This window comes from Dermacentor andersoni, chromosome 3 (genome assembly GCF_023375885.2).
Source record: "Dermacentor andersoni chromosome 3, qqDerAnde1_hic_scaffold, whole genome shotgun sequence".
Lineage (NCBI taxonomy): Eukaryota > Metazoa > Arthropoda > Arachnida > Ixodida > Ixodidae > Dermacentor > Dermacentor andersoni.
In genome coordinates, this window is record NC_092816.1 from 62,433,240 (window position 1) to 62,458,953 (window position 25,714).

Consider the following 25,714-nt stretch of genomic DNA (forward strand, 5'->3'; position numbering starts at 1 on the left):
ACCTTCTGACGCACCCCAGTGCCGCCTACGCCCCACCGGCTTTATTTGCCTGCCGCCAAAATCAATAGCCTATATTGAACTCTTGTCTTCCCCACCAGTCCCTGATGGCGAGTACCTCGTCACTCCTCTGCGCGACATTCCACTACAGTATGACGTTACCGTGCCTCACAGTATACTTACTGTTACTGCGAACCGCACTTTCATGCCTATCTTTAACTTTGGATTGGCGAAGCAAATTCTACCACAAGGTATTTGCCTTGCCAACGTTGATTGTCTCGGCGACCATCACGTGGCAAATTTATCAACCGATCCTTCTTGCGAGCTTAGCAGGACTCTCGTGCCAGCCTCGGCCGCCGATCCCAAGATACAGAAAATGGTTGCGACGGACCTGTCTTCTGCGCAGGCTGAAGACCTTTATCGAGTATTATCGGCCTACAGAGATATTTTCGACTTCGACGATCGCCCTTTGGGCCAGACGCTCGCGGTCAAGCATAGGATTCTTACTGGCGATGCTACTCTTATTCACCGACGACCGTACCGAGTTTCTGCGTCGGAACGCCAAGTTATTCAAAGCGAAGTGAACAAAATGCTAGACAAAAACATCATTGAACCTTCTTCGAGTCCCTGGGCGTCACCTGTAGTGTTGGTTAAGAAGAAGGATGGCACGTGGCGCTTCTGTGTAGACTACCGTCATCTGAACAACATTACTAAGAAAGACGTCTACCCGCTCCCACGTATAGACGACGCCCTTGACTGCCTCCACGGTTCCAGCTATTTCTCTTCTATTGATCTTCGTTCTGGATACTGGCAGATTGCTGTTGACGATATGGACAGAGAAAAAACCGCGTTCATCACACCTGATGGCCTATACCAATTTAAAGTAATGCCGTTTGGATTATGCAACGCCCCTGCCACCTTTGAGCGTATGATGGACTCCTTGCTCCGAGGTTTCAAATGGTTCACATGTCTCTGCTACCTCGACGACGTCATCGTCTTCTCACCCACGTTCGACACTCACCTTGAGCGTCTCACAGCTATACTTGATGTATTTCGAAAGGCGAAGCTGCAACTTAACTCGTCCAAATGTCGTTTCGGCCGCCGCCAAATTACTGTTCTGGGCCACCTCGTTGACGCTTCCGGAGTACAGCCTGATCCTGACAAAACTCGCGCTGTCCGAGACTATCCGGTTCCGAAGACAGCCGCCGACGTTCGAAGTTTTGTAGGGCTATGCTCGTACTTTCGTCGTTTTATTCAAGATTTTGCGACAATTGCTAGACCCCTCACTAATCTTTTGAAGAAAGGCGTACAGTTCTCGTGGGGTACTGCAGAAGCCGCTGCCTTCTCTCGTCTCGTTACTCTTCTCTCCTCACCACCCATCCTCGCCCACTTCGACCCTGATGCCCCTACAGAATTGCGTACAGATGCCAGCGGTCATGGCGTAGGTGCCGTCTTAGCCCAGCGTCAGCGTGGCCAGGATCGCGTTATTGCTTATGCGAGCCGCCTCCTCACACCACCGGAGCGCAACTATTCCATTACGGAACGAGAATGCCTTGCTGTAGTCTGGGCGGTAGCCAAGTTCCGTCCTTACCTTTACGGTCGCCCTTTTTCCGTAGTCACTGACCATCATGCTCTCTGCTGGCTCTCATCGCTAAGAGATCCTACAGGCCGGCTTGGTCGATGGGCTTTGAGGCTACAAGAATTTTCATATTCCGTGGTGTACAAGTCTGGCCGCCTGCACCAAGACGCTGACAGCTTGTCGCGTTACCCTGTTGACGACCCTGACTGCTCCAATATTACCAGTGCTGCTTGCATATTCTCTGTGTCGCAGCTGCTTCATTTCGCCGACGAGCAACGTCGTGACGCCTACATCAGAGCACTCATCGACCGTTTTGAACACACTCCGGCCGACGCCACACTACGCGTCTTCGTCCTCCGCGATGGTACTCTGTACCGTCGTAACCTTCATCCGGACGGCTCTGAGTTCCTACTTGTCGTGCCTAAACACCTCCGCTCAACCGTTTTAGAAGAGCTTCACGACGCACCTACGGCAGGACACCTCGGCGTATCTCGAACCTATGACCGTGTACGTCGCCGTTTTTTCTGGCCGGGCCTTGCCCGTTCCGTGCGACGTTACGTCGCCGCCTGTGAACTTTGCCAACGACGCAAGAAGCCTTCCCAGCTCCCCGCTGGTTACCTGCAGCCGCTCGACATCCCTGCCGAGCCCTTCCATCGTGTCGGCTTAGACCTTCTCGGCCCATTTCCGGAATCTACATCAGGAAACAAGTGGGTCGCAGTCGCGGCGGACTACGCGACCCGCTATGCCGTAACACGCGCTCTTCCGACCAGTTGCGCAACTGATGTTGCGGACTTCCTCCTGCATGATATCATTTTGATTCATGGTGCTCCGCGTCAATTGCTAACAGACCGTGGCCGTACGTTCTTAGCCAAAGTCATTGACGACATCATGCGTGTCTGCGCAATACAGCATAAGTTTACCACCTCCTACCACCCTCAAACGAACGGCCTCACTGAGCGTTTGAACCGCACCCTTACAGACATGCTATCCAAATACGTTTCAGACGACCACCGTGACTGGGACCAGGCTCTACCTTACATCACCTTTGCGTATAACTCTTCCCGTCTCGACACTGCTGGCTTTTCTCCTTTTTACCTATTGTATGGCCGTGAACCGACGCTACCACTGGACACTGTGCTTCCGTCCACCACAGCATCAACAAGCGCTTATGCCCGTGATGCCATCGCCCATGCTGACCATGCTCGCCAACTTGCGCGCGCTCGTCTACAAGTCTCTCAAGACAAACAAAAGCAGCGCTTGGACCTCCGTCACCGTGATGTCACTTTTGTCCCCGGCACCCTCGTGTTGCTTTGGTCACCATCGCGTAAAGTTGGCCTTTGTGAAAAACTGCTTTCCTGCTATATATATATATATATATATATATATATATATATATATATATATATATATATAATTCTCCTGCGCAGAACGAAATATATTGATTTAAAAGCACTCTAATGTGGGCAAGCACACTATGAACTTTACAGTGAAGACCATAAATAACGGCGATTGTACTTACTATAATGCACCTGCTGTAATTAACTATCATGTTTAAATTTCAGCATTCGAATACTTCAAGGCAAATATAAATGCTTCAAATAACTTCTTAGAGACAATATAAGGAATTATGTCATTTCATATTCAAAGGCCCATAATATTTGGCGAGCAGAATCGCCAGTCTCATAAAGATACATTTTTTTAACGTAAGATACATTGCAAATATTTCATGTTACTAAAAAGTTTATAATTACTAATACACATCCTTCAAGTGGCATCAGTTTAACCAACCAAAATACACTGAGGTTCTCACCAGAAGCAGCTTTCTGTTGACCGTTTTGTACTGTTTCTCGAAGCATGAAGTTTTATTCTTAAGCGATCTTCTGTCGTCTTGAGTCCAGTTTTTCCTGTTAGCTAGGGCAAAGGATAGAAACTACGATCAGTTATTAAGAGATAGGGTGATTTTCACATTTATGCAAGTATTGAAGGTCAACACTCAATTGCAAGCACTGAACAAGTATTATTTTGTGATAACTGAAGTCTCAAATATTTCACTATCTTTTCCCTTTTTTTATGTATATAACGGAAGCATCAATATTTCGATCACCTGTAATTTATCAACCCCACCCGCCGTGGTTGCTTAGTAGCTGTGGTGTTGGGCTGCTAAGCACGAGGTCGCGAGATCGCATCCCGGCCATGGCGGCCGCGTTTTGATGGGGGCAAAATGCGTAAACTTTTAGGTGCACGTTAAAGATCCCCAGGTGCTCCAAATTTACGGAGTCCCCCACTACGGCACGCCTCATAATCAGAAAGTGTTTTTTGCACCTAAAACACTAACTTTTTTTATCACCAATTATGTAAGCGCCGCACCCTTGTAGGTATATTAGCGGCTAGAAGGTTTGATATAAAGGTTCGGATTTTTTAATGTAAACTAATAAGCTATTTAAAAAACAGGACCCTTCCAATGACGTACAGTATATGACACGGTCTCAATCAAACATTTAATCAAGTAACAAATTTAAGGAGGACGGCAGGAAATGTGGAGGCTAGCGCACGAACATCTGGAATTTCGGAAGTGTCGTCGATTTGGCTGAATTAGGAAAACTGATCAATCAGCTCACGCCTGAAGCAGCTGCAGGATATTCTGACCTCTTGTCATGGAAGCCTGCGAACTACGATGTTGGCAGACAGCATCGTGCAGGATGCAGGCGTGAGCACCTAGGCTTACGCTCGCCGCGCGCTATTGCCGCCGAAGCCTCGGGCCATGGTCAAGTTTACCTCAAACTACACGTTCGCAGGGAAACTAATGAACAATTATAATGGGTAGAACTGAAAAATGAAAAAAAGTAGCGCCGCATATAACATGAAAGAAAGGCCGGATATTTCTCATTGGCGTTGTCATGCGTCAGATATATATATATATATACGGCAGACATTGCCAGATCCTGACTGGAAGCTTACCGTTATCATTGACAATAAAGGTTTACAATCACTGCATTCTACCGGTGCTAACGTATGGGGAAGAAACTTGGAAACTGACAAATAAGCTCTAAAACAAGTTAAGGAGCGTGCAAAGAGCGATGGAACGAAGAATGTTAGGCGTAAGGTTAAGAGACAAAAAGAGAGCGGTGTGGTTCAGAGAGCAAACGAGGATAGCCGATATTCCAGTTCACATTAAGAGAAAAAATTGGAGCTGGGCAGGTCATGTAATACGTAGGTTAGATAACCGGTGGACCATTAGGGTTACAGAATGGGTGCCAAGAGAAGGCAAGCGCAGTCGAGGACGGCAGAAGACTAGGCGGGGTGACGAAATTAAGAAATTCGCAGGCGCTAGTTGGAATCGGTTGGTGCAGGACAGGGTTCATTGGAGATCACAGGGAGGAGAGGCCTTCGTGCTGCAGTGGACACAAAAGATGATGATGATGATGATGATGATGATGATGATGATGATGATGATGATATTCACGAACAGTAAGCCTGTTTAGGATACAGTCGTGGGCGTGACCTGATCTTACGGCCAGAATACATTCAACAACGCACATGTACCTACGCACGCGTGCGAACACACACACACGCAGACACACACACACACACACACACACACACACACACACACACACACACACACACACACACACACACACACGCGCGCGCGCGCGCGCGCGCGCACGGACGCACGCACACAAACAAACAAACGAACAAGGTTCTTACAGCAGAACTTGTCGAAAGAGCCAGTCAATCATGATGCTGACCATATCATTGGCGAAAGCAGTTACAAGCATTCATGTCGTTTCTGAATTCGCGCTGTGTTGTCTAACGTGCCCCCGCCTGGAAAATAGCAACAACGGCAATAACAAGAGTACACAAGCTGAGTGGGATATAGTAGTTAAAGGGGGCGGGTGAAGGGGGAACTGGGGATTGCTGTGAGTCCCTGCGTTCTATAAGTATACTAGTCGCGCCCATCTATAAGAAAACTGTTAAACATCTTGCAGTTCAAATAATATCTCTCTGGTTCATGTGTCCTACAGTCCGGGACGAAAGCGCGCTTTAGAGCTTTGTCGCCGTTTGTGGACAACCTCTAACCGACGTTTTCTTTTCTCCGCCGCCATGGGCCACAAACGTCGCTATCTATTTGAGAAGACGCAATCTGCCCGTTGGCACACTGTCAACTTCTTCAGGCCCATCGTTCGCGCTGGATCTCAGTGCACCGATTCGGAACGTCGGCGACCGCAAACGATGAGCGCAGACGAATTGCGATGAGAAAAGTACGTAAAGAAAGAAAGAAAGAAATAAAGAAAGAAAGAAAGAAGGAAAGAAAGGAGAAATGTCGAGACGCAGAGAGAAACGTCCGCACTAACAAGGACACGACTCATCCACAAGCGCGCCGTCCATCCTTCGGACCCTGCAGTGCCGCAGAAAAGCGGGTACTGGACGGGCCCGGGGCAAGCAGATATAAGCGCAGCGGGAAACAAAGATGAGTCAAAGATAAGATACAGAAGAAAGAGAGGATTGTTGAAAAGGGAGGAGAGATGGAAACGTCTCGACTGCGCGGCGAAGAAAGGCCGTAATTTCCTGCTTGACATGAGACGCCTTAACGACGCCCTTGCACGATAAACGGAACGAACGGACGAACGAAAGAAAGAAAGCGTGGAAAAAGGAAAAAAAGGAAAGAAAGAAAGGAAAGTGGCAGTGCGGGAAAGCAAAGAAAGAAAGAAAATGAATAAATGAAGAGGGACGCGGGTTGCGGAAAATAAGATAGGTAAGAAGACGAGGCTTGGACGGATATGAAAACGGGTTCCGCGCGGAAGACGAATTGAAATCTTCTTCGCTTCCTTAGGCACGGACGCTGAACGCGACACTGTGGAAAGATGAAAGCACGCCGGCACACTTGTTCTTATGTTTCTTATGACAGCCCGCGAAAAGTGTGTGAAGCAGAGAAGATGGCGGCGCGCGGAATCCTTATTCATTTTCTTATCCATGAAACAAGGCGTATAAAGAAATTTGGGCACTGATTCGTTCAAAGTGACAAATCCATATTTAAACAAAGAAAGAAAGATGACTAGAAACTGAACAAAACGGTGACTACAGAGGTGTTATAAAAGAGTTAGATGACATTTCGGCTTGAGCAAAGGGACCGTGTTCACTAAACCTTGTTCTAGACTTATCAAACGGTCAAGGCTTCGGCCCGAAATCCAAAACGTCATCTAACCCTTTTATACCCGCACCAACTTGGTGCCAACGTTCTGCCTTTGTTTCCTCGGTATGGAATTACTTGAACACTTACCAATTTCAACATGAAAAATGTTCCGATCGTGGCGTAGGCAGCAAGAATAACAATGGATACCAGCGCACTGCAACATTCCTGGTAATACTGCAGTGGACGCAGCTGAGAATCGAGCGCACAATAACGCAGAGAAAACCGATCTCCCCCTATTGCGTAATGAAGTCGGTCTGATCCTGAGACAGATTTCCTGTCGTCTCAGCAAGACTACCTGGTTTGATCAGCGATCTAAAAACTCGGCGTTATACTTTATAGACGCATGTATAAACCTATCAATGCCGGGAAATCTAAGAGACAACAGAGAATTTGAAACATTGGTGCACCGTCTGCGGCATGGTACTGCATTTACGAGACACTTCTTATGCAGGATAAAACGTGTCTCCAGTCCACAGTGTTCTTGTGTCCATCCAGACGAAGATGTGCGTCATCTGCTCCTGGAGTGCACGAAATACGATCCACAAAGAACAGTACTGCAAGCAAATTTGTTGCTTTTAGACAGAAGACCATTCACTCTAAAAATTTTAGATACTTGGTTCATGGCCAACTGGGGGCCTTCAGAAAAGAGCACTTCTTACTTTGAGAAAGTTTTCAGAAGATACCGACGTTCTGGGGAAATATTATGTTTCTGGTGACACTAATACGCTAAATGAGTGACACGAATGTTGTTCTGGGTTCAAAATTAATTTATGTGGTGGTCGTAATTTTTACGCAATATATATAATTATGTTCTGCACTTGCAGTTATTTACATGTGTTGTGTGTTTTGTCTGTTCAAAATATCTGACTTTATATATGCGCAAGTGTACTGAACTCATGCACAAAACTTTGCGATTCGTGTACTGTTGGACTATATAGTTTTTATATATCTTGTGCTCAACTGAGTGTCATATTTTGTGTCACTATTCTCCCTTTTTACGCAAATGTGTTTCCTTTGCCAAGTGACAAGGATTAGCCGGTGCCGCCATAAAGGCGCCAACCTCTCCTAATATTCATTTCAATAAAAAAATAATAAAGAAGGGCTCAAACACAAATTGCCTGAACATTCTACACTCCGCTAGTTCCCGGTTAAAATCTTATATCTGTGATTAAGCTGCACAGGTGCTTCGATAAACACTTAAAGCGAGAATTAATAAGAGACGAAATATGATAAGCTCAAATAAGTTTCAGTGTTTGGTATGCGACACGCAACATAACGTGCTCGTGTGGGGAGCCATCAATTCTGTGTGCGCTTTAAACAAGTGAGATATTACGACTGAAATACAAAACAAGGATAGTAGTGACGTCTTAAAAAGTAGCTAACAATATACAATGCCATAAAAATCTATGCTTGGTTGAACATCCTTTCTGCCACAGGCGTCACCGTGACGCCTGCGACAGAAAGGATGTTCCCCATCCGCCGCCAAGGTTTGGGAGTGGTGGCGGTGGCTAACACTCCCAAGGTTAGTTCTAGCAGTAACATATAAATACCCAAGAAAGTGGACGGGGAAACGGCGCCGCAGTAGTTCAGTTGGTTAGAGCACCGCACGTGTAATGCGAAGACGTGGGATCGTTCCCCACCTGCGGCAAGTTCTTTTTTCATCCACTTTCATTGCCATTAATTTATCACTTCTTTAATTCAATGAGTAAGTGCAATTTGCCCTATGCTTTCCTTGGTGTTTCAGGTAACTTTAGCCAGGATTTTAAAATATGCCGATGCGCTCTAAAGCAACGCGACCAAATGCATGTTGCTCATTTTTGTGTGTAGTGTGTCATGCAACATTTTGTATTTTGCTTAATTAGATAATTAGTCAAGATTAATTAACCAACTTCTGAAGCATTGAAGCTCGGAAAAAATTCCAACTAGAAAGTTGCAGAGCGGTTTGCAAAACGTCCGAATAAACAGTTTCTGTCTTTCTATCTATTAAGTATTAGTGTTTTTCAGCTTACTGCGGATGTGCGCGAAATACGAAAAAAAAGAACATCACGTGAAACACCCGCTTGCGCGCCGTGATTGCAGCGCTTCCATACTGTCCGCGTACAAACGAACATAGCATCTAGCAGCCCCAATTATTTAATTAAGCAAAATACAAAAAATAGCGTGACACACCGCTTACAAAAGTGAGCAACATGCATTTGGTCGCGTCGTCTTAGAGTGCATCGGCATATTTTTAATCTCTGACTAAAATTAGCTGAAACACCATATATATATATATGTGCGTGCGTGTGTGTGTGTGTGTGTGTGTGTGTGTGTGTGTGTGTGTGTGTGTGTGTGTGTGTGCGTGCGTGTGCGTGTGCGTGTGTGTGTGTGTTCTTCTAGAGCTGTGAGAGCAGTCACGTGGAGAGATCCGTATAATATAGAAATCTGTAGGGTGCTGTTCGTAAACCTAATCGCCCAGCCCTAACGGCGCCTGAACACTAGCCAATGAAACACTGGTAGTTCTATTGACTTCTGTGTGAGCGCTTTTGCCTGAATACTTGCTCTGCTTCTGTGGAACTGTTCGTGCAGTGTGAAATGCTAATGCAGTACCAACTGCACACATTTATTGCATAAAAATGAAGAGAAATAGATACAGAAGTACAGATAGCCGCTCTGCCTCGGACGAAGCTCCTCGTTGCTAATTGCCCGACAATATTGCTACCTAAGTCCGTTGTGGTCTTCCTTCCTTGAAAAAGAAGAAAAGAAAACGGTCGCGCATCGGTCACCTTGGATGGCTGTAATTGTGTAAGCTTGCCAAACCTGGTATGCTTGACATCAGAAAAGCGTTTCTTCTCCTTTTTTTTTCTTTTTCAATCCATGTGTGTGTATGACAGGTTGGCATCACGAGGGATGCCCGCTGCTCCTTCTCTCAGGCCACAGTGCACAACAAAGGTAGGCCGGTTCAAACAAGCACGTAAGCAAACGATATAGAATGATAGAGTAAAACACAAATAAATATCGGAACGTGCTAACGCACGGTTCACAGAAAGTTCAAACAGCCCATTATACGAGTACATCACAACACACACGATAACCACAGGAAATTATCATGGTAAGGCGGTACACCAACTATGGCTATAAAATCTTCGCCGCCTACGTATGAACGAGGCGCACGATAATTTCAGAGAAATAACCGCATGCTAGAAAACTATTGTGAAGGCAAGGAAATTCAGCAATGCTGACAAATCGGCCCTCTCGTCACCTACAATTAGCATCGACGTGATTTAAAGGGGCCCTGAACCACCCCTCGGGCTTGGTGAAGTAACATAGTCCGCGGGTAGCATACGCTGTTGTGAACATCTCATCCAAGTTCTGCTGTCGTACGCGATCCGTGGAGCTCGCAAGCGGAGCGCGAAGTCACCTTTCTCTCAAACGCTCTCGTTTCAAAAACCTCATGATCCTCGCTCTTTTCTGTGTGCTTTATTTCGTCATAAAGCGCACTCCAATACGCGACTACTATTGGTCGCTGCGCTCGGCTACACCGTGGCCGCCACGAGGTGCCGCCACGAGGTGCCGCCACGAGTCCAGTGGATAAGAGCACTGCGGCTCTCTGAGGACAGCCGCGTTTCGCTTACGTTTAGCTGCATAGGCACCAAATCGGAAAATTGAACTGCGCGCCATGGTGACGTCTCCGCTGTAGCCTTCGCAGTGCAAGGCATTGGAGGAGGAAGGGGAGCACAACTGAGGCCGTGTTTGATTGCCGATAACTCCGCTTCTGCTGAACGCATTGGAGTACTTTTTGCGGCAAAGTGGTTCTGAAATAGCCTATCTTCACTTCAAATGTCTTTCTCCACTTCGATAAAAAGTGGTTCAAGGCCCCTTTAACATCGCATCAGAAGGCCGTGAAAGCGCTACTGCGCTTCTTGATATTGACTGGCCTGTGTTAACGCCTGTGATTGGAGCGCCTCTCCTGTTACGCGTTGCTGTTCATGTTTTTCTCTTAAGGCGACTATTTCTTTGCCTCTTCTCCCGATTTTCTGGGCGCTGCTGCTGCTGCTGCTGCTGCGGTCTTGATTGATTGAACTGATTGAAAACATTTATTACAAAGGATGGCCTTTGGCTTGATATGGGGGTAAGAGATCAGGTGAAAGGAAGGATGCCTACCTCCTTAGTGAAGGACAGGAGAGCGAAAATTCTTCTAAAGGCGTCTTCCTGCTGTGCGACGTACGACGCCAGCTTTAGCGGTCGGGTGTGCTTCTCCCTGAGGCTGTGGCAGGACAGGACCAGATCAGATGTTTGGGACTGACATTGATCGCAGGGCAGTTGGAGCATCCCACTTGTGTTGCTCTCCACTCGCTCGTAACATCCGGTGTAATGGATGCCTTAGCTCTTGCCTTCTGGGTGAGAGCCTGGGCTGCTGTGGGAAGGCGAGTGCGAATGGCGGGAAGGATGCTAGGAATGGACTCCCGTAGTAGAGCTTTCCTCTCGTCCTTCATTCGGGCAATCTGGTGGTCTGGTACAGCGACGGACGACGGGGAGCTAATGGTGTGGTCCAGTAATAGTGGTCTTGCTTGCGCGCGCCGCTCGGTTTCTTGCAACATCACGAGATGGCGCTCACTTCTGCGCATCACGGCCGGCGCTGCAGCGTCATCGTTTCACAGTGTGTGCGTATGGCATGTGCTGTGCTTTCTTTCCTATGCGACACGAATGTAGGTGCTGGGCTGTGATAGCGTAAACATTACAACCGCGACCATAGCCTGATGAGATCGCTTGGAGCTGGCGTCTCAACAGCGTGCTGACCAGGTATGCAGAAGGAGCACGTAAACACGCGCCAGCAAAATGGCTACAAAGCGTGCACTAAGCGCCGAGGACACCCAGACTATGCATACAAACAGGAGCAGTGCAACGCACCACTCTCGCATTGGACTAAACGCTGAAGAAATACACACATTCGCCGCCAGCACCACACACTTACTATCGTCAATCAAAGCGCACAGTATACAAAGCTTCGCTTACATCGTTTCGCACAGCACGTGCGATCCGCATAATTTCTCTCTCTCTATTTGCCCTCTTTCCCACCCTACGTATGCAACGAGGTCGTTGCATACGTAGAACCACGCGGCCTAGCCTGCTCCCCACAGAAATCGGAGCTCTTTCTGTACAAGCCTAATCGGGGAGGTCGACGTCCAGACCCTCAGCCGCCCGAGATAGAACTCCACGTGCACCAGCAACGCATACGTACTGTACCTAGCATCCGTATCCTTGGCTTACGCATCCAACAAAACGGCAGAAATACGGAGATACTCAAGCAATTAGATACTCATGTACACCAAACCACTTGCCTCATAGCACACATCGCAAATCGACATCACGGCATGAAAGAAAACAATCTTCTACGCCTGGTAATCACCTACGCCCTGAGCAGGATCACCTATATCGCCCCGTACCTCAGCCTCAATGCAACTGACAAGATCAAACTAAATACCATGATCAAGAGGGCCTATAAACAAGCCATACATCTTCCCATCTCGACCTCTAACGAGAAACTGGACGCCCTCAGCATTCACAACACCACAAACGAGCTTATTGAAGCGCAGCGTATTAGCCAATACGAACGGCTCGCCAATTCCAACACGGGCAGGCACATAGCCACCCTAGGCATAACCTACACCACCCAATTCGGACCAAAAGTACCCATCCCTCCAAACATTCGCGCTCAGCTAGTTATCCCGCCCATTCCTCGCAATATGCACCTTGAACACAATCCCGAGCGATGTGCAGAAAGAGCTAAACAACTACAAAAGCGCTACGACCAAGCCGCGGACGTAGCCTACGTGGATACAGCGGAATACCCGAACCAAAACGACATGGCGGTCGTCGCAGTAGCAGGCTCGCAGTACCGCCTCGCTGAAGCCGTATCAATACTTACCACGCAACCCGAGGAAGGAGAAGGAACGGCCATCGCTTTGGCCTACGCGGCTACCAATGCACACTGCATCATCAACGACTCAAACACGGCCGTTCGCAACTACACAAGAGGACTGATAGCGCCCCAAGCGCAGAAGATACTCTCTGCCACTCCTCCCTCAAGGTAACGCCGCGTCCAAATCATCTGGGCCCCTGGTCACTCGGGTCTGGCTGGAAACGAAGCCGCCCACGATGCCGCCCGAGCTCTCGCATACCGGGCGCATTTCTCCTGAGTCTTCCGATCCCGATCAGCCCTCTGCTCTGCATCGCGGTCACGCGCGGGACCGAATGGTCACGTTCAGAGGAATTCTCCTCCACTACCGCAGAGAACGGTTACGCTACTCTCCAGCACACAAAACACTGAATAAATATCAATCAACCATTTGGCGACTCCTTCAGACGCGAACTTTTCCGAACCCCGTGCTTTACAACCGCATTTATCCCGATGCATACTCCCCACTATGCAAAGCGTGCGAGGCCCGTGCTGACCTCGATCATATTATCTGGTAATGCCCCAAAGCCTCACCCACCAACACCTAACGCACAAACACACGCATCATAATTAAGGCCGAGCAGTGGGAGTCTTTACTACTCAGCTTGGACCCAGAGGAGCAGCTCTGGGCCGTCCGGATGGCCGAAGACGCCGCCAGAAAGCAAGGACTGGCCGCCTTCTAAGGAAGGGGGGGACTGGGGGTTAGTCTCCCGACCCCCACCACCCCTGGACCCCATCAGGGACATGATAAAGTTATATCTCTCTCCCACCCTTATATCTCCTACCTCAGTGAAGGGCAGCAAACCGGCAACTCGCCTCTGGTTAACCTCCCTGCCTTTCGTCTCTCGCTCTCGCTCTCTCTCGCAGGGCGCTTACACCACCCTGATTGGCTCAAAACGCGAACATGGTGGAATTTGATATTGTCCAGAATACCTAGCTAGCTCCATTGCAGTAAGTCAGGTTAAAAATTAACTGCCGTGGCATTGAAAAAAGAAAAAAAAAATAGTGCAGACATGCAAACGACATTGCGCGTGGTTCCTTGATCGTAAGAACCTTGCATAACCCCTCCTGCCTGCATAACTGCTCGTAATATTGGCTGAGTGAAGCATTAAGGCTTCCTCGAGATAGTTGAAAGAAAAAAAAGCGTACATGAATATTTTATTTCTGCACCGGTGTGAAGTCTCCATGTTATGTCCCTACTGCTTCTAACAAGGGACGGAGAGAACAATCTCGAATTCCCTTGCTTCTGTCTTTTTTCTTTCCCGAATACTTCGGCGCGCCACATGGGAATAATCCTTGTTACGCATACGCCGTTTCAGATGTACGCACCGGGAGCGCGAGCCTTAACGCGGAGTTTCCCGTCATGGCGTGCGTCTTTAATTCTACGAATCAGCGCGGCAGAGGCTGCGTTACCGAAGTCGGGCACCGTCGACCAAGTTCAGGCGCACGGATAAGCCTTGCCTTTGGTGTGCTCGCCCTTTCACAGCCCCTGCGGTGAAGCAACACATTGCCTGCCATGCGGAAATAATTTATTCACCGCCCGTTTTATGACCGGCGAGGGACTGGAACGGGACGAGGCGCGTGGAAGTTATACGTGTATCAAACTTTGATCGCCGCCGCCCGTTCACCTCCGCGCGCGCCCCCGTGCGGCTATCCTCAACGACCGCGCGACCGCGCAACCGCGCAACGACGCTTGCAGTTACTCTGTTTTCCACCACGCGAAAGAGAGAGAGAGAGAGAGAGAGAGAGAGAGAGAGAGAGAGAAGGGAAGGGGCACGAATTCTCTGCGTCGGGATGACAAATGCGCGAGCAGAAACGCCATGCGTCCATATTTTACGCGTGTTGATAGGCGCAGTTTGCCGCGACCTGCCTTTGTTGTGTGCGCGCCGCGAGCGAGCAAGATCATTCGCAAGCATGTGTCACCGCGCACGAAATCGATCCCGCTCATCAGGATTCACGACGAGCGCGGAGCGCATTATCTCCGTCCGGTCGAATTATGTGCGCACACATGCTTGATTTCTCCAGCGGAATAGTAACGTTGCCCATCAATCTCTCGGAGTGTAAGCTATAGGCGAGGTCGTGTATTCACGGATGCCGTCCACATTGTCAATCATTTTCCGCGCTTTATCGGTTTCCATTTGTGTTCTGCGCATTGCCGTATCAAGACTGTAAACGTTAGCCTAAGTATACAGCGCAGAAAATATCTCGTATGTGGCAGGATCATTTTATGCGACTGCTGATGGCAATGGAGAAATCGTCGATATGCTGAGCTCATAAGTCTGCCGGCAATAATGGCGGTTGTATATATAGCCTCAGCGATGAGGCAGTCGATAAAGCCCAAAATACTCAATGTCAAATAGCGTAGAAGTAGGTGTTTGCAATCTTAAAGACAAGTGAGCACAGGCTCATAAAGTTATAGTGTTTGCACTGGTCTGAAGCGTCTTGTGTGTCACATGTGCCTCAGAGATGTGCGATCACAAAGAAAATTTAAACTTGCTACAGAATATAATACCGTTAGAACAGCTTCGTGTCATCTTATCTGAAGCCTTTTCAGATGCCATATGTATAATCATGCAAGAAAACGAACAAAAACAAAAGCGAACAAGATGCATGAGAAGAAGCAAATAAAAGACGTGCACCAAAATAATTTGTAGGCAGCAGCCTTAATTCGTAAAGTACATGCCAGATGGCGCCACGATGCCGCCGAAAAGCAAACACGGAGGGTTTACCAAGACGCGTAGTATCTTCGTATTGCTAGTGCAATTTCTTCAGCTCGCACCGCAAGCGACGATTGATGAGCCAGACCACGTCAGCAGCATTGCGTGCAAGACAGGGATCAAATTGTTGCTATCGCTAGCCCTTTCAGTCGCCGATTTACACGAATAGCCTTTATGTTCTTTTAGCCAACTTTACGATATATCTTTTTTTATTGTGCACTAACCTCAAGAGAAATTATGTGGTGCGACAGTTGAATATTGCACGGTTGTGCGCATTTTAAAGCCATGCCCCTGGATTAACGGCGCGTTTTACGACAGCGCGGCATCGCTTCGAAGCTCCCGGGTGCCACGGTAATTTAAAACAAAGTATAGGATGATACTCCAGAACTAAGTGAAGGAGGCCAGCAGTATTTGGTTATGAACCCTTCTTTATCGTTCTCGAAAGGAGCGACACGTTCCATTGTAAGAGCCTAATTAACGAAAGGCTGGAGTACCATACAGGGCTCTACGCGCAAACGCCACCTGCGTCCGCCTCGGTGAATGTTGAAGTAGGGCTACAAGCGTGTGCATCGAAGCATCAAAGTCTTTCAAAATTGTATGCCGAGTTATATACCCAAGCCTCCTTGGTTATGCCCGACAAAGAAGAGGGTTTAGCCTTGCCATTTCTTTGGACAGTTTATATTTTAATGCGTTAGCATTAGGAGTATTTCCTTAGCTCAATGCTTTGCCATCTAGTTAGCTGTATCTAGCCCCCCTCCCCTCCCCCCTTCCCGTATACTGCTGAATGAATTATTCGCGTTTCTTTTAAAGCGAAGATTTTTATGTCTCACTCATTCGTTCGTGAGCGCCGAAAACGCACTGCAGGAAAGCCAACTTACACATCTGCGTAGAATACTATAGTGTACATTCGCAGTTGTACCAGTAAGAACAATGGGAACAATGTCATGCTCGCGACCTATGAGAAAACGCCACGTTAGGCAGACGAACTATATATATATATATATATATATATATTTGGGCTTTGATTCAGTTTGCATTGGGAGAAAGCTTCGCGCCCAACCATCTTTCTTTAAGACAGGGGTTCAGATTTTTTTTTATCCACATGAGAAAAGGGAAACGTTGGCGCATAAATACGGCGCCTGCTACTTGTTCCCTCGTGAACAGTAATTACTGTATTCATATATTCGTATACATTTATGCACATGGTCTGCGAAGAGGAGTCCGCATGTTGCAGTGCATATTCAAAGAAAAATGTATCACAACGTGGCAGTCAGACAATACAAATACATTTGAAACCAACTCTCAAACCAACGATACGAACGGAAGTATCGATGTGTTAACGAAGCACTTCATTACAAAGATCCGCTTATGAAATTGTTCGCGTTGTTGGCCTGCTTAGTTTCCAAAGTTTTTCCCAAGTTTTTATTTCGTATTTACAGTACGTCTGCCGCACATCACATACTTCGCGTTTGTCACGGGAGTTAGAATACATTAGTATGCACTTGTTTCCCGATACAAGTTGCTGCCTTCGTTTACATGTCCTTGATCGGCTTGACGCAGTCTGGAGCAAAGTACACTTTTGTAAATACCTTCAAGAAGACCAAACAAGCTTTACGACACTTTCCCTCGGTTCCAATGAGTCTGGACTGAACTTTCCAATGAAAAATATGTGCGGTTTTAACATGCTAAGCAGCTGAACGACTATGACACGGCTCCAGAGCTTGCATGCCATAAGGATTGGTCGCTTAAATGTCGCTTTGCGACTCGCAAGCGTCATCCTCGTGAAACTCATTCATGTAGTACGGTTCGGCGCTGTACTTGCGTGTCACCCATGGCAACAGGAGGAGCTATGCAACACCCCTCTTGTACCCCCTTATGCGCACGCATATATGACTACAGTCACTCGAATTTCCAGGCCCCGTGTAAGTACAGACAACGACATTCTAAGGCGTCTCAAAGATTTAGTGCTCCTACGGGTCTATGCATGCGTCCGCGTCAAGTGTTTCCGGAAAGGAGGACAAACTTCGCGCATCAGATTACACGACGACACAGCATCAGAAATCCATTAAGCGGGGCGCATTCTCTCCGACCGAGCATGCATGTTGAAATCTACAGCTCCTACGGCAGAACTTGAGACGGACACTTTACGCTTCATATAAAGAGAAGCATCGTGAACTAATCTTGCTGGAGAAAGCTTTCTCGTGTGCCAAAAAAAAAAAAAAAGAACAAGAATAAAACCTATGAAAGCTCTAAAGACATTGACAACGCTGTCTTTCCTCTCTAAGTAGAAAACCTAATTTTAACACCGAAAACCAGTGCCGCCCTATGAGAGCTAGATGCATTCGAGTCTTTGAAAGTGCTCCGCGCTTTTCGCCGCATATTTCAAGCGCGTCGTCTCATATCATCCGCGCACTGCATGTAAGGAAATTGAACTGTCCCCTATTGACCTATATTGCACAGTGCAAAGCAATAAACGAACAAAAGAACGAAAGGACATCATGTAAGAAGAGACTACAAGAACAGAACATTCTGGCGAACAAGCCTAACAAGCCATCGTAACATGTCACTTCGACACGGTTCCAAACTATCCATAGACGAAGGATCAGAAAAAAAACTACAAACTATAGTACAAGGTCTATCGTCAGTCAGTCTCAGAGTCTCAGACATGCAGCGTGCACAAAAGAAGGGCAATAAATGCCTCCGAGAGATGCTGAGTTGTGGCAGCCTGGACATCTTGGTTCACATTGATCACGCCTGACTGGGATGCTCTTTCTCACGGGCGTTGCATGGCGATGCCTCAAGCAGGTCTCTTCAAGGCGGGTGAAAAAAAAAAAAAGGAACACTGACCTTATATTGGGGTCTACTTTAGTGGATCAAGGATGGCGGGAAAAGAGGCACGCCACCCGTGACATCTCTACTCCGGACCTGCTTCTCGAGGCGTCCCCTAATCAAATGTTCGCGTCGATCGAGTCATGCCGGTAACATTACTTTTTCCTACGTGAATGATTGGTTGGGAAGTGTTGGTCAGGTTAGCGTTCTGCTCGACCTAAAGTGAGTTTCTCCCGCATACGACCGTTTGTATGAATAAACCATATATCACTGCGAGACAGTCACTCAAAGGGCACATCGGATCACGTGTAAGCACTGGAGAACGACGTAAACGAGGCCCAGAAAGAGGCAGGGAAGGATTCCGATCGTTAGCGTCGCTTAGCTGTAAACAAGAACAACATAACGCCGGCTGTCTCTGCTTTTCGTCCTCTGCTGCTGTCTCGCAGATTTCAAGTGTAGTCATCGACCAGTGCATATGTTACTCTCGTCTTTATACGTTCGCGTGCACCCCGTTTCATTTCGCAGGTTCGATTCGCTCTATTGATGGGTTCACCGCCTATTGATACTGTGGCCTTGGGATGCAGTGCATTCCATCAGTTAGCTTGAAAGCCCATAACCTTCCACGTTCATGGTTGATTTCTTAAAACAGCATTACATTCTGGATGGGATGATTCGTGCGCACCCATAGTTGACGTGTCGTGAGTAACCGCAGAAGGCGCAGGACCACAACGATATGCATGCAAGACGCAACGGTGATATTGCCACATGTGCGCACTGCTGCGGTTTCCAGGGGCCACAGAAATGCGCGAACAATATCTGAGGAGGAGGAGGAGGAGGAGGAGGGGCGGAGGAGTGTGGCGCTAAGCTACAGGGGCGAATCTATTACCCTGGATTCCGTAATGCCGGCAACTGCTTCGTTTGAAGGTTTCTTTTTAAGGTGCAGGGATAAACAACTACATCAGCGGCTATTATAGAAATGCAGCTTGTTTTCTCAAATCATTTTTACTTGTTTCTTTATTCCTAATTTTTCCCCCACATGGTTTTCAATTGTATAGAATTTCGGCATAGGTGGCCGTTCAGTGAGCAAACTTCACGCAACTCCCAGTGGATAATCCACAACGGCAGCAAACTTTTATAACTCACGGATGATTTGAATACGGTGAGAGGTGAGGCCGCGGAATCAAGCAAGCACGGTAAATATATATTCTAAGCCATAGATTTTAGTTACAGTGGTAGTTTTTTTTTTAAACAGGCTAAAGCGCCACGCACAATCCTCCATCACAGCTACTATCAATTTTCAGGCCCAACTTTGTCGGATCTCGTTTCCCTTCCGTCAATCTCAAGCGACATATCCGGCCAAAGTGAAGGCGAACTTTTCTCGCTCGAGGCAATGCATCCGCGCTGATTGACAGTCGCGCACACGGGCACGCAACGTGGGCTTGCAGTGACGCCATACGATGCCCGCACAAGACAGCCGTGACAAAGAGGCGTTCTCAAGGACGTCATTCCAAACGTAATGCTACGGCAGCGACGATCTATATCGGGACCTGCAGCCTTGGTATAGTGCTATATTTATAGTTATATTTAAGTGTGAGGCGGGGGGGGGGGGGGGGGGAGCAGTCGCATCGATCCCTGGCACTCGTCAATACGGGCGCCTACGCAGTGTAGTGCCGCGACGAGGCGAGATGGGCTTAACCCTCCTCCGCCTCCACATTTCCTAGACTGCTCTCTCCCCAACCTGTCAGGAATAGGCGGCGGCGATATGCGGGCGGGCGCCGTTGCCGACTAAAGCCAGCCTGCGTGCCCGACGGTGAGTCCCTTAAGGGCGAGGTCACCGCGCCGGGATACACGAGCTTGGGAGTTCGCATAACCCGAGAAGGTTGCTGGCGGTGACAATCTGAGACAGCGACTTGGGAGAGAGGACACGTGGCCGGCTCGCCGAGAAGGAGGAGGACGTCGGCGCCTCTAAGTTCTACGTCACTGCCTTGTCTGATGACAAAGAAAAAAAAAAGACATAAGGAGGAAGGAAAGGTGGTGGGGGGGGGGGGGGGTGAGAGGGATAGAAATGTCAACGTACTTCTACACCTTCAACTTCAAGAAAGCAGGACACTCGAGTGATACTCCCGATGACATTACTTCAGAACAATTGATTCGCGATGCAGAGAACGTGTCGTCGCCGTCCCTAAAGTATTGGCTTCGGCAGTGACCTCCAAAATACATGTACAGACGCCACCGTTTTTGAAGTCTATGCGTTGTGCATAGAACCACCGGAAAACTCATTGGAAATGGGAACAGCGTGTTTTATGGGAGATCGTGAGTGCGTGGTGTAGTGCTTGGTACAGTGAATGCCGCTAGTTCGCATAGGTGGGAATCTTGTTTTTTTCGTTTATTAAATAACGGACCTGTCATAAGGCATATGTATTCATAATTAACAAAAGGCGTCAAATAATTGCATGCAGCGTTTTTGGTGCAGGTACTGCACGGCAGTGAATTACCGCACTTGTCCAATATTCAACGGGTAAAGTCCTCAGCCACATTCTGCTTTAGTTCGGCCACCCTGAGCACCTTGTGCCTAATATCCTTAGTACCTTGGAACAGTCACAAGAGATGGCGACTGTCCGCCGTAGACGCAGGTACCGGGCAAATAGAACACGTGCTAAGGTTGTCACCTGCAGATCCCGAGGCGCAGATGACAGCAGGTGTCAGGGCCAACCTATACCGGAGCCTCGGGAAACAAATTTCCTCCAGGAGAGAAAAAGATTGCCAGGAAGGAAGCAGACACTGGGCTATAAATGGATGTGTGTCCCGTCGGGGGAGGGGCAGGAGGGTAGCGGAGGGCAGCTGAGTATGAACTCCGGGGCTTGGAGGAGTGCACGGGGTTCAGAAGAATGTAAGCCTGTAGGTTGTCAGGCGTAGATGGTGAGTGAGCCATTCGATCGGCCAGGTTGTTAAAAAGGGATTCCCATTGTGTACCGGAATCCTGTGCAAGGGGTGGTGAAGTTTTTTAACAATTTTATTCTGGGGCATTACGCGCCAGAAGCACGCTATGATTACGAGGCACGCCGTAGTGGGCGACACTGGATTCGATTTGATCACCTGGGGTTCATTACCGCGCATCCAATGACCGGTACGCGGGCGTTCTTTGCATTTCACCCCCATTGAAATGCGGTGGACGCGGCAGGCATTTGATCCCGCGTCCTCGGCCTTAGCAGTGCAACATCAAAGTCGCTACACCACCATGGCAGGTCTCTGTGAGTGCCTCTGTGATTGCTTTTTCAGTTCCTTCAATGACCAAACGAATCTGTGTAGATACGAAGCTCCGTAACGCTTGATAACGCGCTGACACATTCGATGGCATCATGTATGGCTTGTGTTCTAATAACAAGGAACTCTGTGTTTGAGTGGCATAGGTGCGTGCGTAGGTAATTATGGTATGACTAGGGATTACGTAGCAGATCGGTGCTCCTTGTGGAATGACCGCCTCATCCGTGTGCCTGATGCAGTGGACCTGAGGCATGGTATAGTGAAAGTTATCGCTGGCTGATTACGTCGGCGAAGATTGGTTGTCTTGTTTGTAGTAAGAGACATATAGCGCCATGGAGAAGGGTGATTCTAACAGCAGTGGCCGCCGCAGTGTGCTGTATTTTAAGGTTTCTAGCCTTTTTCGCTGAGTCACGAGCTCTCAGATAGTCTTTAGCTGAGCATGCTCTTGCAGAATTGGAATAGGTGTAAGACGAACAAGTGCTTCATAGCGTTCGTCGCTATGAGAGTCAATAGCTTGTTTATCAGCTGATGCAGTGTGCAATGTGACAACTAGCAGTAAATGTCATGAAAGAAGGAAAGAAAGAAAGAACGACAGAAAAGCTGCGGGATAGCTCAATCGCTAACGCGTGCAGTTGTCAACTCGGCATTGATGCAGGTCATGAGTTCGAAACCCAATGGCTGCGGTCGATAAAGTTTTGTTTTATTTCGCCATACGGTGGGAGGGTGTAGCCGAGCGTAAGAAGATCACGAGGCGAGACGGTGGCCTGACCCCGACTGCACACCGCAAGGTATACTGCAATCAATCCCTATATCAGATTATGAGGGACGTGGTATGTGTAAAGGGCGTCACAGCTAACTTTAGCCGAAGGTTAAAAATATACCGATGCACTCTAAGACGACGTGACCAAATGCATGTTGCGGGCTATTGTATGGAGTAAGTCACACTATTTTTTGTGTTCTGCTTAATTGTATAATTAGGCAGAATTAGTTAACCAACTTCGGTAGCAACGAAGTTAGGCAAAAAATTTGAATTCGAAAGTTCTAGAGCGGTTTGCAAATCCTCCAATTAAAGTGTTTCTGACATTCTATTATGTATTAGTATTTTTTCGTTTACTCCGGATGCTCGCGGAATAAAAAAGAAATGCCACATGACATGCCCGCTTGCGCGCCGTGATTGCAGCGCTCCCAAACGTTCCGCGTACAAACGAACATACCGATACATTCTAAGACGACGTGACCAAATGCATGTTGCGGGCTATTGTATGGAGTAAGTCACACTATTCTTTGTGTTCTGCTTAATTGTATAATCTAGCAGGGTATATCTTAGAATACAGGGAATATCTTGGGAAATATCTATAAAGATTCCACACCTACCTTGGTTCTACACAAGAAAAGTAGAAAGTCGCCTATCAAGAAAGCGGTCAGGCATGCAGAGACAATCTCTACAATGCTGTTCGCAGCATGCTTGGAAGAAGTATTCGAGCTATTAAACTGGGAAGGCGCAGGAGTGAGGATCAACAGTGAATATCTCAAAGACCTTCGATTTGCAGACGACACTGTCCTCTTCAGCAACACTAGGGACGAGCTACAACGAATGATTGAGGACCTTAATAGAGAAAGTGTAAGAGTGGGGTTATAGAATAATATGCGGAAAATAAAGATAATGGTCGATAGCCTGGCAAGGGAACAAGAGTTCAGGATCACCAGTCAGCCTCTAGAGTCTCTGAAGTAATACGTGTGCCTAGGTAAATTACTCACAGGGGACTTTGATCACGAGAAGGAAATTTACAGAAAAATAAAAAAAAATGGATTGAAGTGCATACGGCAGGCATTGCCAGATCCTGACTGGTAGCTTACGGGTATCGTAAAGAACGATGTACAATCACTCCAGTTTACCGGTGCTGACATATGAGGCAGAAACTTGGAGGTTGACACAGAAGCTCGAGAAAAAGTTAAGGACCACGCAAAGAGCGATGGAACAAGAGATGTTAGGCGTAACGTTAAGAGACAGGTAGAGAGCAGTGTAGATCAGAGAGCAAACGGAGATAGCCGATATTATAATTGACATTAAGACAAAAAAAAAATGGAGCTGGGCAGACCATGTAATGCGTAGGATGCATAACCGGCGAACCATTAAAATTGCAGAATGGGTGCCAACAGAAGGGAAGCGCAGTCGAGGACGGCGGAAAACTAGGTGGATGACGAAGCGAGCAAATTTGCAGGCGCAAGTTGGAAACAATTGGCGTAGGACAGGGATAATTGGAGATCGCAGGGAGAGGCCTTCGTACTGCAGTGTACATAAAATAAGCTGATGATGATAATTATTATTATGAAAATGCACGTAAGGAACGGAGCTGGGGTCGTTACAGGTACAGGTAAATTTAGAATATGGAGGTAGAAGTTTTAATGAAGAGAAATAATATAAAGCAGAGATAGGCGAAATGGTCGACTGCAGTTGATTTAGTAAAACATGATTAGCCCAAGCAGGCCCGCTCACTATGTGCCATAGCCCCGTTTCAAAGCTATGTCAACGAAATCATCATTATCAATCATCATTTGCGGAAAGTACAAGTGTACAGCAGTTTAGCCAGCACCGAAATGATGGGCAGTGTACAAACATTTGTCTAAACTTCGCCCTTTTGGCTTCGAACAGCTTTCCGTCTTCGTAAATTGACAATTTTTCAATGAGACATTGCTCTGTATATGCGACAATTTACAATGGGTTTGTATGCGCGAGGACTTAATGACCTCACCGTGTTTATTCATTCATTTCATTCATTAATAAGGTCAGCCGCATTACTGAGGCTATTAGAGGAGTGGAAAGGAAAAAAAAAAACGATAGAAAACGTACCTAACTGGTACGAATGAACATCACGTCGCATACAGAGTAAAAATAACATAACAAAAACAAACAAAGAATATGCGGATCCCACGCACTGTGGTTATGGATGCACGTGAAGCTTTCTGTGCTGTTTGCGTTGATTGCCGATAATTACCGGCGATGTCGATGGCGAATGTCTTATTTCTTCAACGTGGAATCCAACACGAGAGTGGTGAGTTGATATTAAACGTTAGCTTGCGCGTACCACTGCTGCTTGTCTGCGTAGTACACAGAACACACAGGGGTGTTCTAGCTCTAGCTACTTCTCACCGAGCCCAAGGGAAGTTGCATATACAGCAGGGTAAGAAAGCGGTAGATGGCAAGTGACTATACTGTAGTGAAATGAGCTACTATATGCACGTTGTCCAATACTCTGGTATGCACAGACATCCGCGCATGAGGATATAGTTTCTTACTAAAATTATACTAGAGGAAACTCTGGTGCTGTGATGGTTTAGCCACCAAGGGAACGATAGTTAGTACGCGGATTTGCCTCATATTCGTACGTGTGCCTTCAGACGTACTTGTGGCTTTGTTTAGCACGCCACATTTGCCTTTATTGGTCTTGACAGCGAAGCAATGCTCCTATTTTTAAACACGCAAGGCGGTAACATTCTGTGCACACGCCTATCCGCTGCGAACGGTTGCTTTTATAGCGCATTCTTTTGTTGAAAATGACAAATTTACGGGCTCACAAAGCCATTTGAAGCCAGAAGAACGAAGTTTAGACAAAATCATCTACTAACCCTCATTCCCACGCTCACTAAACCACAACGCTTGCAGCTTCCATAGAAGCTAGCGCCACAGTTCGTTCCAGTAAATTGTGCAGCATACTCTATGGCATCAGGAAGGCAAAGGCAAATTTTACAGAGCTGAGCGGACGCAGTATACAGGAACATGCGTCTGGCGTAGCCGAGAGCATAGATGTACTTTAATAAGAGCCTCTTATCCACGCTGTGGCAGCGGCACGTTCATGAGACCAGAAAACGTCCGGTCATGCATTTTTTACAGACAAGTCAGCCAAGGAAGAATAACTATTTTGTCCCGTAATTTACTACAGGTAGATGCCCTTAACGCGTTCAGATATAAGGAATGGGTGCTTTGCGTTCATCTCATGTATGTAACTTTCGTTTTAATTTTCTTTGCCAAACATTTTAGGTTATAGAAAAACTGGTGCCAACAGGAGAGTTCTATATCTAACTTAACCTAACCTAACGCGCCTAACGCGCCTTATACACTAGTGTACCTTGTGTTGTTCCAGGTGGCTTAATCGGAAGTATCTTGGGAGTTGTGTGTGTAAACGATAAAAGGGTTT

At 47.4% G+C, this 25,714-nt stretch overlaps 1 protein-coding gene and 1 non-coding gene across 2 annotated transcripts in view; one reads left to right on the plus strand and one right to left on the minus strand.

The window, feature by feature from the left end:
- The window catches only part of SK (small conductance calcium-activated potassium channel), a 499,813-nt gene that overhangs the window by 287,523 nt on the left and 186,576 nt on the right, over positions 1–25,714 (minus strand). The window lies entirely within an intron of this gene.
- Positions 8,346–8,418, plus strand: TRNAT-UGU (transfer RNA threonine (anticodon UGU)). Its single transcript has one exon. It is a non-coding gene; the product is annotated as a tRNA-Thr (tRNA).